Genomic DNA, 16985 nt, shown 5'->3' with positions numbered 1-16985 from the left:
TGGTAGGTTTTGTTGTGAGGTTTTTGTTTGTTTTATTTGTTGTTGTTTTGGGTTTTGTTGCTGTTTTGGTTGGTTCGTTGTTTTTGTTTTCATTTTTAAATTCTATTTCCTTTCTGATGGTATCTGAAGTCACTGGTGTCCTCATCCAGACTTTTGTAAGACTAAATGCTCAGTTTTATTTTTAATATTTCCCAAAACTTGATGTGGAGGCTTAGGACCCCTGAGATCTATGTGAAAATCTGCCCAGACTGATATAACATGACAAGAAAAAGCATGGGAAAAGGGGAAAGCCTAGTAAATCACATCCCCCTGAAGAAGGATGGAGACAATTAAAGATTGAGCAATTTTTTGTTACTCTAGTAGCTATCAGGATGACTAATTGCATTGTAATCTTTGTTGTACTCCCTCCTGGCTGTTTTCTAGTCCTGTGGTTATCTTGCAAATGCTCCCGGTCTGTCAAGGCAGGACTCATCTGACTGCCTGCAAGTGTTTGCCTTGCAGGTATTCCCACCTGAGTTAGTCACCTCGATTGCCCTCTACAGTCATGATTCATCTTATTCTGGTTTGATGTTTGTAAGATGGGTCACATGAATGCATCTGTGGAGACACCTGGAAACACCTCTCCACTGCCAACTGAGATGTGAGTGTCTCTAGCTGGATCAGATTTGTGCTAAACTGGCTCCTAGATGTTGTACAGGATCAGATCCAGAATCAGGACCCCACAGCTACTAGTTAATCAGTATTAGCAATCAGTTATCAGGGTTATACAATATCCCTAAGAAGTTTAGGCTTATTTTAATGCTTGAAGCACTTAGTATTTCTCTTCCATACACACAGTTTTGGGTCATATCTAAGTTCTCTGGGTTTTTTGCTGACCACAGACCACCAAACTCTCTGCATTTAATTATAAAGGAGTTAAGGAGAGATTCCAGATCTCCTATTTCTGCACCAGATCATTCTACATTGGATTGTGTTCTCTTCTTCCTTCCTAAGAGGACCTTGTCCCCGTTTAAATTTGCAATTGCAGCATCTCTACAGCAAGCCAGCAGTCTCCCTTCAAACGTAAATCTGAAAATAATGTGCAGCCTGTGTGAAGTTATATGAGTGCAGTTATATGACTAGGTAATACACAAACACATCTTTGTGTGCTCATGAATTTATGACATGCTCAGCCCTATAATGTGAACCTTGCAGTTTAAAGAAGGGGATTCTGCCCTTTTAATTGACTTTCCACATGAGGCTCCACCTGGAGTACTGGGTCCAGCTCTGGAGCCATCAGTACAGGAAAGAAATGGACCTGTTGGAGTGAGTCCAGAGGAGGGGGCTGGAGTATCTCTGCTATGAGGACAAACTGAGAGAGCTGGAGTTGTCCAGCCTGGAGAAGAGAAGGCTCCAGGGAGACCTCATAGAACATTCCAGTACCTGGAGTGGAAAAGGAGCCACAAGGGCATGCAGTGATAGGGTAAGGTAGAATGGCCTTAAATTGAAAAGCATAGGTTTAGACAAGATAAACGAAAAAAAAATTGCTGTGAGAGTGTTGAAGCCCTGGAACAGGTTGTCCAGAGAAGCTGTGGATGTTCCATTCCTGAAAGTGTTCAAGGTCAGGCTGGATGGGGCTTTGAGCAATGTGATGTGAGGGAAGGTGTCCTTATCCGTGACATGAAAATTGGAAACTTAATGGACTTTAAGGTCCCTTCCAGCTAAAACTATTATATGACTCTGTGAACATGAAAATTTTTGTCCCCATTGAATGAAAAAGCAATTTTCAGACTGTACAATTTTTCTATAGTAATTTTTCTCTCTTTCTCTTTGTTGTCATACCCAGTGAAAAAAAGAACTAAAAAAAAATCAGAAGATTTCCTGAGAACTGGGGTAACAGAACTATGTTATTTTAATAGTAGGAGGAAATAGCAAGAGTCTTTCAGCAAAAGTTGGTAGAAGTGCAATTAGGAAGGAAGGTGCCTAATTTCCCTATTATATCAAATTTCATGTTCTATTTCCTCCTTTAATTTAAGGAACTGAACCATCATGATAAAAGTAGAGAACCTTTCAGTAAAGAATCATATTGAATTTTTTGTTCATCACATGTCCTAAATGAAGAATAAAAAAAGATTATACTTCACATCTGAGAATTTTTTCTCAGTCTGCATGCTGTGATTACATGGGAAGCACTAACCAGCTGACTACAACTCATGGTGGTATCCTAAGTTAGGGTGAGATTGTGTGTGACTGTGCATATTTCCTCAACTTAGCTGTCCAAGGGCCTGAAGTTTGCAGGAAACTGGTAACTGGAGTTGGAAGACTGGTAGCTTGGTGGACTGCCTGATCCATCCCCGTTCAAGCCCAAGAAGGTGATTCTAGTGACTTGTGTGTGTTAGAGGTATTTGTGGGTACCTCATTCTATAAAAGCTCAGAGAACTCTTGACCAGTGAAATTACTGAATGCCTAAGTCAGTTGTGTTCTTCAGCCGCTCATGGTGCTGCACTCACAGTACCATGACAGCTCTGCTTCTGATGTGCTAATGAATATTCCCCACAGTGGCACCAATAAAGGCCACCTATTACTGTCCTCATTTGTATTTGGGGCATCTAGAAACTCAGTAGGATGCACATCCAGAGGCAGAGATCTACATGTAGGTGTTTGGAGATGAAACAAGAGTCTGAGCCCCCACAACAATCAAAGAAGATCAGAAAACAGTGAAAATCACCCAACAGCAGGCATCTCTACAGTGCTCAGTAGCTTACATTCATTGCACTGTTCATACACTGATTAATACTAATATTATTAGTAGTAGTTCATCCATTGGTTAGAATGGGAACTTAGACACTAAAAACAATTCAGTTATTTCAGCATGGGTGTCTAGGGTAGTCTGAGACCATATTTGACATCCAGATGCTTTGCCAGAGGATTTATGTGCCCTACAGGTCAATTCTGTGCACATGTGTCGGGTCCCCCACAGCATCTCAGCGGGTCAAGACTCCTACCTGGGGCCAGAAGGGTCAGGGCTAACAGAAGTAGACTGGGCATGTAATTTGGATATTGGAAATAAAATCACTGCAAACTGATGTATTTGTTTGTAGAAGGCTCCATTACATAAGAAATCACTTTGGCTCCCTAAACATCAATTTGTGGCACTTGAGATGCTATAAAGGCTGCCTATCTGCTGGTTACAAGCCTTTTCCAGGTGCTGTGACAGCCATGGGTGTCTGTACCAGGCACCGTGGCACACCCTAAATGACATTAGATGTCTCTGTGTGGGCAGTTGAATCAAGCCTTTCTTTTTGACCAAGACATTGCTTTGTCCTTTTTTTTGATAAACACACTGGCAATCACATATTGTGTGGGCTGACACCAGATCCCTGAGGTCCCTCTGCACTCTTCACACTCATTAAATATAATTTTATTTTTGTACTCTAGATATTAAATAATAGCACATTTCAATTGATAATGGTTTTAAGCAGAGGCATTTCAATTTGAAGCAGCAATCCTGTACATTCTTTTTTCTCTGACTGGTGTATTTATACAGAACTGAGTTGGCTGAGCAGAACAGAAGCAACTTCTTTGTGTTTGTGAAATGTCAGTGTGACATCCTGAGCATGGGCTATTGGAGTTTCAGAAGAGGGTGAGTGCAGTGAGTAACTCCATTTTGTCTACAAGTGGAGCTGCTGCCATTGGTGAGAGGTGTATGACGCACTTCTGACATGCCGTACTTGCGTGCTTTTGTGTGTGATGGGGCAAAAATGACTCACTGCTGTGTGGGCTGGCTATCAGCTCAGCTGAGCTTTCTAACTTCAACGCGACTCCGTAATTGACTCTGACAAGTCCGTATCTATCTTTTATATAATATTTTATAACACTACACCCTAAGGTCAAAATAAAGTTCTGCTCCTCTTGCTTAACCTTCTTTCACAGATCATGGGGGAAAAAAAAATAGAAGAAGGACTAAACCAGCTGGAACTAAGTATTATTTAGGAGGATGTACTATAAAGTAACATTTTTCTTCTTTGTTGACAAACTCTGTAACAAATGAAATAATAAACTCTGTAAATACCAGAAGACCCTTGCTTGTTAGGGAATATAAAGCTGGTCAAATGTTATTCCTGGAGTGGGTGGCAGGTGCTTTTATTGTTAGCAAGAGGACTCACTGTGAATTTGATTGTGAAACAACCAAAGCCAAACGTCACTGTTCTGCAGTGCAGGGTTGCCCTTATATTATGGAGTAACACAGCTACAAAGAATGCTAACGTTTAGAGTCAGGGAGCAAAGAAAGAGGTAATTACTTTAAAATCTTCTTTATTCATAGAATCACGGAATAGTTTAAGTTGGAAGAGACCATAAAGATCATCTAGTTACAACCCCCCTGCCGTGAGCAGGGACGCCTTCCAATATAAAATGTTGTTCAAAGACCCATGCAAGCTGGTCTTGGACACTGCCAGGGGTGGGGCATCCATAACTTCCCTGGGCAACCTGTGCCAGTGGCTATCACCCTCAGAATAAAGAATTTCTTCCTTATATTTGATCCAAACCTACCCTCTCTCAGTTTAAAGTCATTCCCCTTTGACCTATCACTACACATCCCTTCCCAGCTCTCCAGCAGCCCACCTTTAGGTCCTAGAAGGTCCAATAAGATCTCAGAGTCTCCTCTTCTCCAGGCTTAATAATCCCAACACTCTCAGTCTGTCTCCACAGAAGAGACGCACAAGCCTCCTGATCATTTTCAAGAACCTCTTCTTGGTGTCACTCCAACAGGTCCATATCTTTCCTGTACAGAAGGTCTTCAGAGCTGGACAAAGCACTCTAGGGAGGAGTATAACCAGAGCAGAGCAGAGGAGCAGAATCACCTCTCTTGCTTGCTGCCCACACTGCTTTTGATGCAGAACAGGATACATTTGGCTGTCTGGGATGCAAGCACACACAGATATGGGAACATGTGGCTATGTCACTTGAGGACATGGTTTAGTGGTGACCATGATTGTGGTGTTAGGTTGATGGTTGGACTTGATGATGTTAGAGGTCTTTTCCTACCTTAACTACACTATGATTCTGTAGTTGTCGAGTTGTGAAGAGCTGCTCAACAACCAACACCCCCAGGTCCTTTTCCTCAGGGCTTCTCTCAATCCATTCTCTGCTCAGACTGTATTTGTGCTTGGGATTGTTCTGACCCAGGTGCAGAGCCTTGTACTTGTTGAACTTCATGACGTTTGCACAGTCTCCTGTCTCAAGCCTGCCCAGATCCCTCTGGACAGCATCCCTTCCCTCCAGCACGTCAAGGGCAACACACAGCTTGGTGTCATCAGCAAAGTTGCTGAGGGTGCCTTCAATCCACCTTCCATGTTGGTGACAACGATGTTATACACCACCTGTCCCAGTACAAACACCTGGGGAATGCCTCTTGTCACTGGTCTCTCCTTGTGGACATCGAGTCATTGACCACAAAACATTTGATTGTGACCAATTCCTTAATCCATTCAGTGGCTCACCTGTCAATTCCATGTCTCTCCAGTTTCGAGACAAGGATGTCATGTGAGGCACTGTAAAATGCCAGTGCTGTGACCTCGTTGTTGAAAGCCACCAGATTTGTCAGACATCATTTGCCCTTAATAAAACCATGTTGTCTGTCACAAATTGCCTCATTTTCCATGTGCCTAAGTTTCCAAGAGGATCTGCTCTTAATCTTGCTGGGCATCAAGATGGGACTGACTGCCCTGTGAACTGAAAAATGGAAGCTGTGTTTCCCCTTCCAGCCAGTGGAAACTTCACAAGACTGCCATAAATTTTCAAACATGGTAGATAGTGGCTTCGGAACTTCCTCCACCAGTTCCCTCAGGACCACTAGATGCATCTCATCAGGTCCCAAAGACTCATACCCCTTCAGGTTCCCTGGATGTTCCAGAACCTGACCTCCTACAGTATATGTTTTTTTCCAGTCCCTGACTTTGCTCTTTATCTGTGGCTGGAAGACTTGCTGGTGAAGCTCAAGGCAAAAAATTCATTGAATTCCTTAGCCATTTCCATATCCTCAGTAGCCAGGTCTCGTTTCCCTCCGGAGAGAGCACACATTTTCCCTAGACTTCCTTCTATCTCTCATGTACCTGTAGAAGCTTTTCTTGTTGCTCTTGCTGTCTCTGGCCAGATCTAATTCTCTCAGTGTTTTAGTTTTCCTAACCTCGTCCCTGAATGCTTGGACAATCTCTGGGCCAGTGCTTCCAGGCTACCTGTCCTTCCTTCCATCCATCCTCTGTGGGCTTCTTTTTTTGGTTTGGATTTGTCCAGGAGCTCCTTTTTCATCCACACAGGTCTCCTGGCATTTTTGCCTGATTTCCTCTTTGTTGGGATGCATCATTCCGGACCTTAGAGGACGTGATCGTTAAATATTCCTCTGGCCCCTCTTCTCCTGAGGGCTTTGACCCTGAAGATGCATAATTCTGCTCTTCTGAATACCAGGGCACTGAGCTGGCTGTGAGCCCTCCTTACTGCCAAAGGATCCTGAAGTCCACCACTGCATGATCACTGCAGCCAAGGCTGCCCTTGAGCCCCTCCTTGTTGGTGAGAACAAGGTTCAACATAGCATGAGGGAACAAGGTCCAGCATAACACCTCTCTTTGTTGGTTCCTGTGTTAATTGGAGAAGGAAGCTATCACCAGCACATTCCAGAAATCTCTTGGATTGCTTGTGCCCTGTTTTGTTCAGGATGTCAGATGCCCAGCTCTTTAGATACTGTTCATCCATTTAACTTTACCTGTCTTGGTCTTGAGTGTGACATTCAGGACAGTCCTCTCGTCATCTATTATCCTTTGGTAAGGAGAGTGAGCAGTGTCATGCCTCACAGTTAATTCATCTCTATTTAGACATCTCTTCAGAACAGGATGAACTGTCCTCTGGAGAAGCTAGTTTCTCTTTTACTACCTTAATTTGGGATTTGGCTTTTAGAATGAGTAAAGTTAGAGAAGATAAATCTCATCATTAGGTGCTGTTTTGAGGAGGCAGGTAGTTACTATGGTTTTTTGGGATGTTTGTGCAGTGACTAGCCTCTGTATTTCACAAGAAAACCATGGTTTATGACAAAAATTCTTCAGTTGCTACTGCAACCTCTTCCAGTTTTTAAAAAACTTACTAATGTGATTGAGTATTATTATAGATCAGTTCTTTGAGCTGATATTAAGTACTATTTAGCCCAAAAGGAGGATGTGGATAAGAAAGATAAAAAGTCAGACTGAAATAATGATGCATATATGTTATTTGATGCAACATAGATAGATAAAGAATGGAGAATAAAAGAGGCAATTTTTTCTTTTATCTGTGCATATTTATCATACATATCAGTTGCTGCAACTCAAAAAAAGAAAACATTAAAGTTAAAAGTGATATGGTAACATCTGAAAATTTTGTCTGAGAAAGTGAAGACAGCATTAGATTCAGTGAGACTAGAGTGACTTATAAGTTTGAGTGAGGAGAGGCAAACAGATCTGCTTCTAGGAATGTCCCACTGGCTCAGTTGAAGAGTAATGATGTCATGCAGGCACCAAAATCACAAAGGTTGTTTATTATGACTGTGCAGATAAAAGAAAGCTTGAGACTGTGACTGATAAATAGCTGGGTAATGAAAGAGTTGCCTGCAGCCCATTAAAGAAATGAGGAAAGACTGAAATCTGCCGCAAGGTTTCTGCAGCCTGACGTAGATGAGGTGGTGAAGACTGGGAGATATCCTGATCAGACTAACAGATAACTAGTAAAAACTGAACACATGGATCTTGCATGCATATGTAGCCTGGGGCTAAAGATACTCACCAATTAAAAATGGTGTGATTGAAAGATGGTAAGGAAAGAAGGAAAATGCCTGAGATAAATACAGGGAGCAATGTAAGTGGCTGGGAATGTGCCAAAGATCATGAAAAGTTATTGCACCAGCATTAGTGGGAGGTGAGAAGAGGACCACAGGAGCTAGAATAAAGGCATCAGACCAGTAAGACAGTGCAAACATAGGGAAAGGGTGGGAAAGAGAGTAGGGAGTATGGCTTTTAGTTCAGCAGAAGGGAACTGCAAGGGAAAGAAAGTGAGCAGCCGTATGTGCTGGAGAGTTGATCAGCCTTGGGGCTTACTGTACCTCCCCATCTGTACATCACCGTCTGTGCAGATTAGGTGGTCTAATTCTGCTGAGAGTCAGGATGATCTAACAGGATGGGAAGGAGCATGGAAAAGGACATCGGAGGGTTGGTGATACTAGTGAGTCAGCGGGAGAAATTATAAGTTTCAGCTGCAGGATGAAAAGAAGACAGGATGGTTTTGATCAAGAACTTTGAATTCTGATGAGAGTGGAGGAGGGAGAATGATGTAGTGCAGTCCACTGGCTCAACAATAAAATACATGGTGGGGAACATGAGGAGTCTTATGCTCACATGAACACGAGCTCCTTGCCCTCTTCCTCTCCACCCCTTCCATCCCCTCCCCTCCCCTCCTCTTTTCACCTGATCTCCAAACACAAATCTCCAGCCACTGAATCTCATCCACTTCTTGACCTATTTGCATTGTCTGAACATACAGCTGGTATTTATTCTTATCTGTGTGGGACGACTGCTCTAACCATACAACCCTTTCCCAGGCTTTACTAGGTTTACCCAACCTGAAGTGATAATTAGCCTGCCAAAGCTTTTCAGAACTTCTCCCATGGGAAATGGGGATTGCTGGTACTTCTTAAGCCCCTAAGTGGTTTCCTCAGGTCTCCAAACACCCCCACAGGCCTGTGAGATGCTGTGCTGACACCAGTGAGGAGTATGAGACAGGCTTGAGATCTTCCTACTTGAACAGATCTTGAATGAATCTTCAGGACCTTGAATAGAGCACATAGAGCCATAATTCTATATCTGGTACATATGAAAATTACATAATTCCTTGGCCAAAATATTCTAGCATTTTGTTGATTTTTATAACTGTGTCAAAAGGGTGTGAAGACAGATTTGTGATAGATGGGGACTTTTGTTAAAGTGGCTCCTCTAATATGAAGCTGACTGACTGCTCCTTCTTGGTATAAAAACTTAGCTCTTGGTTAAAATTTACAACTTCCTCTAATTAATTTCACAAACTTCTAATTACAGACAGAGATTTTATAGTCTTTTAAGAAACCTTATTTTAAGGACTGCTTCATAACAGAAACTGTCTCTCCACTGTGATAGACACAGAAAGTCTGTAATTTGAATATCTGATGTCTTAATATTCTCTTCGGAAGAATTTTAAATCTCAAGTTGATTACAGTAATCCTTCCCATAGGGCAATAAAAGCACTGTTACACTTTTTAATACATGTGCTAATCAAACACTAAATATTCCCTCCAAACAAATCATTGAGGTTCAGGAGAACATGAGAGTAGGCAGTCCGAGGGGTATTTAAAATGTCAGATGACTGTATGAGATAAGAAGGCTTGTGTGGGCTGACAAGTTTAATAAGCACTGCAATATTTAGTAAGTCTCCCTGCTTAATAGCAGTTTCTCTAATGGAATAAGGTATCCAAGAAAGTCTGTCATTACTTTGAAGTACACATTTATCTTAATCTAATTCCACCCAGTTGCATGTTCTACCCAGAGTGGTCTGAAAATCCACTCTCTTACAAGATGCCTCTTCCCAAACACCTCTGATTGTTGCATCTTCAGCATTTTCATTGTGGCAGCTTTTGGTCTACTACAATACCAAAGCTCTTTCCAAATGTGAGAGGAATTTGATTTTTTTCATATATATGAAAAAACATGCCTACATGGATTTGACTGTAATTAAAATGTCCAACAAATGTCTTTGCACTTTTCTATTGATTTTAAATATGCATTAAGATAATGTTTGTCGAACAAAATGTAAGACAAATTTTCACCCTGACTTTGCCTGAAGTCTAACCTCAGTATGACTAAAGCAGAAAAGAGGAAAAAGCAATGAAAAAGTACTCTTGTAGTCTTTTCCTTACCTTTAATGCAGTATGTAAGTATACATAAATTTTCCCTCTTGAAAGAATCAAAAAGTCCAGGAGCAATTTGCCATGTGTACATAGTTTGCAGAGTAAATACCTGGGAAGAGGTACTTCTGTGCTCACCCTAAAATCTGACACAAATCATTAAAAGTTTTGTTAGCCATGTGTTTAGCCACTTCTCAGAAAAGAACGATGAAGAAAGTAAATACTGATAATGCTGACAGGGATTTCAAAATTAATTTCAGTGAAAAGTAAGTACAACATTGATGGATTATGAGTACAAGCCTGTACTTTGTAATTGCAGAATGAAAACTAATGCTAGATAGTTTTATTAGGGTACCAAAGCAGTAATGACTGTGATGACCCTAAGCAGTCCCTGCATGTTATTGTCCAAGAATGGTTAGTGACACGAATATCAGTAACAATTGTTCTTTCTGTCTTTCTATCTTTCTGCCTTTCTGTTTTTCTGTTTTTCTGTCTTTCTGTCTTTCTGTCTTTGTTTCTTTCCTGTGATTGAGATGAAATGCTTGGTTTCTTTATCCTATTCTCTTCTTCAAAATGGTGTACTTCAGACTTCAGTGAGTTACTGAGGATTTTCTGACCAGCATGACACTGAAAGAAACATTAGGAACTAAGTAAAGGATTTGAAAAATGTCCACAGGCAGGACTACTCTTCATCATGTACAAGATGGTAAATGATCCTTTGTCAGTGTCTTGGTAGTGCTCACTCAGTGCTGGCCACTGTCAGGGACAATGTCAGGGATGGACTTCTCAGCATGTTCATTTCCATCAGCCCAGTTTACTGGGGGTCTCAGATCATTGTTTCCAGACTCCTTCCTCATTTTGATTCCTCAAGGCTGGCATGGAGCTAGTTGTAACTAGCCTTGAAACTAGTGGTAGTGAAGAAAAAGGAAAAATGTGGGTGATTTTATATCCTAATTGGCTTCAGAATACAGAGCAAAACCAGTTGGTTTGCAAGGATAAAAGTAAAGGCAAGATCAGGGATTTCACAAAATCACAGAATTTTCTTAGTCCACAAGGATGATTGAGTCCAACTCTTAAGTGAAGGGCCCATACAGGGATCAAACCCAAAATCATCTGTAGCTTTTTCTACTTTTTGCCACTATGAGCACCTAAAATCTTGCTCATGAGTGAAGACGAAGCATATCTTTTATCTTTTATAATATCTTTTATAATATGTGTATATCCAATAATTTAATTCTATTGTACTCAATATCTTATCATTCTAATAATTTTCAGTCCAGGCAGAATCCACATATGGTAGCTTTTCCATCATTTCATGTCTTTAAGTCAAAGTTGCATAATCTTCTACAAATATTATACAGGAAGGAAGGAAAAGGAAGGAGGTAAGACCTAATGCCAAAATGACATGGTAAAACCATAGAATTTTCAGTTCTTCAGGAAGGTAAACAAAACTGTCAGTGAAAACTGTGCTCACCCTAAAAGCTGGAGCAGCTGTTAGGCATTTTTGGTGAGTGGAAGGTGTCCTCAGTATCAGACTAAGGAGGATTCCTGCACAGCCTCTCAGAGATGAATTGGGATGGGTACACAGAACCTTGCAAACAGCTTTCATCTGCTTGTGTCTCCCTTAAAATGCCAGTGTGCCCCAGTACTCATCTCATGTCCTGACCACTTCTCCTCCCCTCCAACCTGAACTCCATCTTCATCCTGTCTCCTTTACTTGACTCACCTTTCAAGCAGGGAAGCTGTATTACTATCCTAGACCTTATCCCCCTCTCCCCAAACAGCTGTGATCTCTGTCCCAGCTGGAGCAAAAACTGCTGCCCACCTGCATTCCCATAGTAGCTCTCCCTGTAAAAAGCCTCCCTACCATCATCCCAGGGGTAGAACCTCCTTCCTGCCATCAGAAAAGCGATTCTCTGTGTCACTTGAAGCTTGGATGAGGCCCTTCATATCCCATGTAGTCACTACTACTGATATTTAGAGATTCTGTGTATGTCTACCTGCTCTGTCACCGCTTCCTATGTACCCTTTAATGCCTGTGTGGGGCTATAGCACTGTTGGCTCAAAGAGGAGATCATGAGGCAGTGGGAGAGGCCATGTGATGTTCTGGTTCAGCTATAACTTGCTTATGCAGATTCCCTGGTACTCCAGCAGCTTGTCAGATTTAATTTTTAGAAATGCAGTGCATTTCAAATAAATACAAATTTTAAACCTAGCAGCACAGAGCAAAATTTCCAGTACATGAGAATATCTATGGGATGCAATAAATGAAGCTAGATTTTTAAAATTTGTTATTATTTTAAATTGCTCTGACATGTTAAGAGAAAGGAGTTTAGATGATAGTAGTTTTATAAAGAAAAAAAGTGACAAAATTTTGCACTGAAGAAAAGAAAAGAAAATTATTTTCCCTCTAGAAATAATGTAATTGACACAGAGGGTACATTTTTCACTGTTGTTTAAGCAATGTACGTTTTATTCCTTTGATTATTCCCCCTCCATATTTCCCATTCATCCAGGATGTTTGATAGGTCCCTGTGAGTAGTAAAACCACACATTATTTCTGTGTACTTTCTTAGTCAATCAGGCATGAGTCCTGGAATTTCTGAGGAATACATTTTCCCAGATTAGATAGCATTTGCTTTGTTCTCCTCCCGTTTGGACCCATTTCCAAATTATCCTCTTCCACTGCTAAGGAGCTCACTTGAGTGAGGTTTGACACTTCAGTCCTCAGTGTTTCAGAGATGAACTCACAGCTGGTATAAATCTAGAAGCTTGTTCTATTCATGAACAAGTTTCTGTGCAACAAATGTCTGCAATGGCAACAAACTAAACCAGTGACTAAACGTCTCTGCTGCTGCCATATTCACACTGGTATGAACAGAGTGCAACAGAGGAAACACCCTCACCAGTTTGCATCTGTCAGCTTAGCCAAAGTAGCTCATTTCAACATGGTACAAACCCAGCTCAAACAGATCAGGTTAAACTGCAACATGAGTTGCTTTTTAGCTACCCTGTTATCCATCTACACTGTGGCATTCAAATCACTTGAACACAATTAAACCAGCTGATTATGCTGAACCTACTCTTCTACAGTCCTAGGTTTTGCTCTCTTATTTAGAATCCTAGGCACTATAGTCAGATGAATGCCATAGAATCTTAGTTTCCTCATCAGAAATCTTACAGATGAAAAAAGCAAGAAAGCAAACAAAAGCCCCCTAATACATAACCCAATTATTTTCAAAAGTAAGAAATCAAGTTAAAAAAAAAAAAAAAAAAAAAGAAAAAGAATACGTTGTTTTTAAATGTAAAATTTTCATCCATTCTCAAGATTTTGGGATGCTTTAATTAGATGTCACCCAGATGTCTTATCTCCATGGCTTTTTGTTGTTTGAAAAACTGTAAAATCAAAACAGCAAAGAAAAGTTATATGCCAGATATTAATCCCACCCCTCAGGTACTTTGGGTCTGCTTATGCTGCTCTATTCATGCAAGCTGATCATACTGAAAAGCAAACACTAAAGGGATCATAGTATCAGCGATATAGAGCAGTTTGGGCTGGAAGGCACCTTAAACACCATCTCGTTCCAGCTCCCCTGCCATGGGCAGGGACACCTTCCACTAGACCAGGTTGCTCAGAGCCCTGCCCAACCTGGCTGTGAATACTTCCAGGGATGGGGTACCCACAACTTCTCTGGGCAACCTGTTTCAGTGCTTCAGTAGTTCTTTTGCCCTAGGAAAAACCTGCTGTCCCCCAGAACAGAGACTTGTCAGAGGAAAGGATGATGAACTAAGCCTGGCAGAAACATGCTAGATGCAATAGCTCCCCTCAGAGCTTTTCAGCGTGCACTGGATAGAACTGAGATTATTCATTTCATGCATATTTCCCTGCAAAATCTTCCTTTTCATCAGAACTGCACAGGAAACTCTAAGTTTCTACACACAGTCTAAGAGATTCCCTGTTAAGAGATAATCTTCTTCACAAAGAGTAAGGTCACAATGTACTTTATGGTCTCTGCCCATTCTTATTCTTTTCCTGCCAACAATTCCCTCAGCACAACTATAAATCCCATTAGGTGAGGTCACCAGCTCAAACGAAGAAAAGCATATTCTTATGTATATTTCCCAGTGTCAGCCCAGGCAATGTATTTTTATGGCAGGCTTTGTGTGATTCCCAGGAACAGAAACCATGTCAATTATAAATACTTCTACAAAACACCTGAAACCTGTCAGACCTTTCAGGCCACAGAGTTTTTACTGCAGAGCTATCAGGAGTAATGATAGCAGCCATTAGTTGCTGTTGGTAAAATTCAACCTAATGGTCATTTTGCTGATAAGTTTTAGAGCCAGAAGCAAGTCTTGAGCAGGTGCCACATGAAGAAAGGTAAAAAAATTAATGTTAACAGTATTATTTTCTGGAAGGAATATACCTGGTAAATTATGGGCAAAGAAATAATTTTCACTGAAAGAAATGCCACTTGTTTCTTTAAAAATATCAAAGAGAGACTTTACTTAAAAGTGCCCTTTTAAAATGTAATACCACCTTCACCTTCTTCTGATGAAACCAGTGAAATAGAACACATCTGAATAATCTTTGAAAAATGACGCATCTTTAAGTTTTTTGCATTGTTGCTATTTGTGGTATCCAGTTTCGTACTGTCCCTGTCTTTTGAAAATAACATGCAGCTGTAAACCCCCTCCCAGTACATACCCATCTAGTGGTGGGGCCAACTTTTGGGTTGATTAATAATTATTGACAAGGTTTTTCTGCATAAATGCTTTTGAATTTTTTTTTTCACTACTTCTGTAGAAGGTTGTTTAGACAATAACCCAATAAATGCTCATCACATTGAAATATCCATGTGTTCTGTAAGCCCTTATGATACTTTTCTCCTGTATTTTTATGAATTTAATGCTGCCAGTAATGCATTTAACACGTAGCAGTTTCATGCTTCTTTTTTCTTGGTATTGGTCATGATGTGCTTGTGTTACTTTCTTTCTTTGATGGAGTTCCATGAGGAACTTTCTAGAATCAGAAGACAAAAGCAGAGGAACTCTCTGAAGTGCCACAATGGCAGGAACTTTCCAAGAGAAATTAGCAGTCACATGTCAAATAGGAAAATTACTTTCCCTTTGATCCAGTTATGTTTGTTTGCTAATCCATTTCTTTTCTGATATTCCAGTCTTCTGGGCAGAAAAAAAACAACCTTTTAAAAAACCCTTCCTGTTAGAAAAAGGTGTTCTATTTGTCCTTGTGGATAAATGACTTCTCCCTGCTGTGAATTATTCTTTTGATCAGTTTTGCTGCAAGGTGATTAACACTCATTTTTGGGCCAGTAACATGTTTCCAGTAAACCAGTTTCAAGGTCTGAAGCCTCATCATCCTGGAAGGTTGGAGAGTGTTCTGCATGCTGAATCAGAGACTCTGAGTGGCTGAAGGGGACATATTATATTTGTTAGAAGCTGAAGATATCAGGCTATCATCCTGGGAAGTCATATTTTCAATATAGAAACACCACTTTTGAGGGGTGTTTATGCATCCTTTTTAAGTGTAATTTCTTGGGTTAATTGAAAACTGCATCTAGCTACATGTCTGAATGGGCACAATGTTTGAATATTTTAAGCACAAAAAAATCTGTAAAACATTTGAAATAATTTTTCTGTAACCTATGTAGCATATGTGTAACAGCTAAATTTATTTGGCAGCCTAAGATTTGCTTCATAGGCTTCAAAATTTTGTTTCCAAAACATCTGAATTTAACATTTCTCAGTGTGTGCTTATTTGGCAAAATTTCTGAAAACTTCAGCTATCATCTACCATGACAAAATTCTAACCTTGCCTAACATAAATGGAATTCTTCATGCAAAGAAGACAAGATAAGAAGAACCAAAACAATAAGCAAACACACTGGACAGATATTTTCAAATGGGATTTATGTATGGTATTCACTTCATTGTGATTATTTTAGGTAAAAGCCAGCAATTGTCCACACAGAAAGTAATGTAGAAAGTGTCTGATAATACGAGTATAACTGTCATATAAGTAATCTGCTTTCAAAATCATGCACTACAGGCTTTTTTTTTTTTTTTTTTTTTTTTTTTTTTTTTTTTTTTTTTAAATCAGGACAACTCTGACAACTCTGAAATTCAGTTGGTTATTATTTTAGTATTTTAATATTTTGCTATTTTTAATTCTAGTTAAAACTTTTGCTCGTGTTCATTTTTACTTTATGTATTCAATACATGAGTTACTTAAGCCCCAGAGAAAGTGCTAATTACACCTAGCCACATCACATTGTGGGGAAAGTAGGTACTGTGGGAGCTTAAACTGAGATTTATGCCTTTACAAACATAGGGTTTACATGGTACATAAAATTAGATAGAACTTGGACATTCTTATTATGAAAAAAAAATCTGCAAAACAATCCTGGCAATCTGTCTGCAGGACAACCTCGTTAATGACATTCCACGGAAGAGAAGTGCTGTAGCTGAAAGAATGTCACTTCAAATGAATTTTCCCAGCAGAAGCTACTGCTGAATCATCCTATTTCCTGGATATGGAAACAAATTGAAAGCAAGGACCTTCCCAGTCACAACATGTTACTGGAAATTCAGTATTGGAAGCTATTCTGTGCTTTAAAAGTGCAAGTAGTGAAAGATACCTTAACTGAAGATACTGCATGTGCTGCTCCCTTTTCAGGTGAGATATACAGGAAGGCAAGAAAGCATTCAGATAAATACAGTCTTTTAGAACTCAAGTGCATTAAAATGCACGAAGCCTGGAAGAGCATTTTGAGATATACCTTTAAGTAACCTAAGGAGGAAACTGGAAGCTTGCTGAATTAAACACTTGACAAGAAACCAAAGTTGTAAAGCCAGCTCTGCTATCCTCATTATGTGTGGGATGTGTGGTATCTTGGAGCATAACTGGCTTTCAGCAAGCTGCAGTGCAGCTCTCTCCAAGTGCTGTGCTGGGAAGCTGTCCAAGGGATATTGACTTCTGGTTTTCTGGATCCAGGAAATAGTACTGTCAAGTCCTGAGGGTAAAACTAAT

The sequence above is a fragment of the Prinia subflava genome, chromosome 3 (genome assembly GCF_021018805.1).
Source record: "Prinia subflava isolate CZ2003 ecotype Zambia chromosome 3, Cam_Psub_1.2, whole genome shotgun sequence".
NCBI lineage: Eukaryota > Metazoa > Chordata > Aves > Passeriformes > Cisticolidae > Prinia > Prinia subflava.
The sequence above is the reverse complement of the archived record's forward strand: the minus strand, read 5'-3'. Positions refer to the sequence as shown.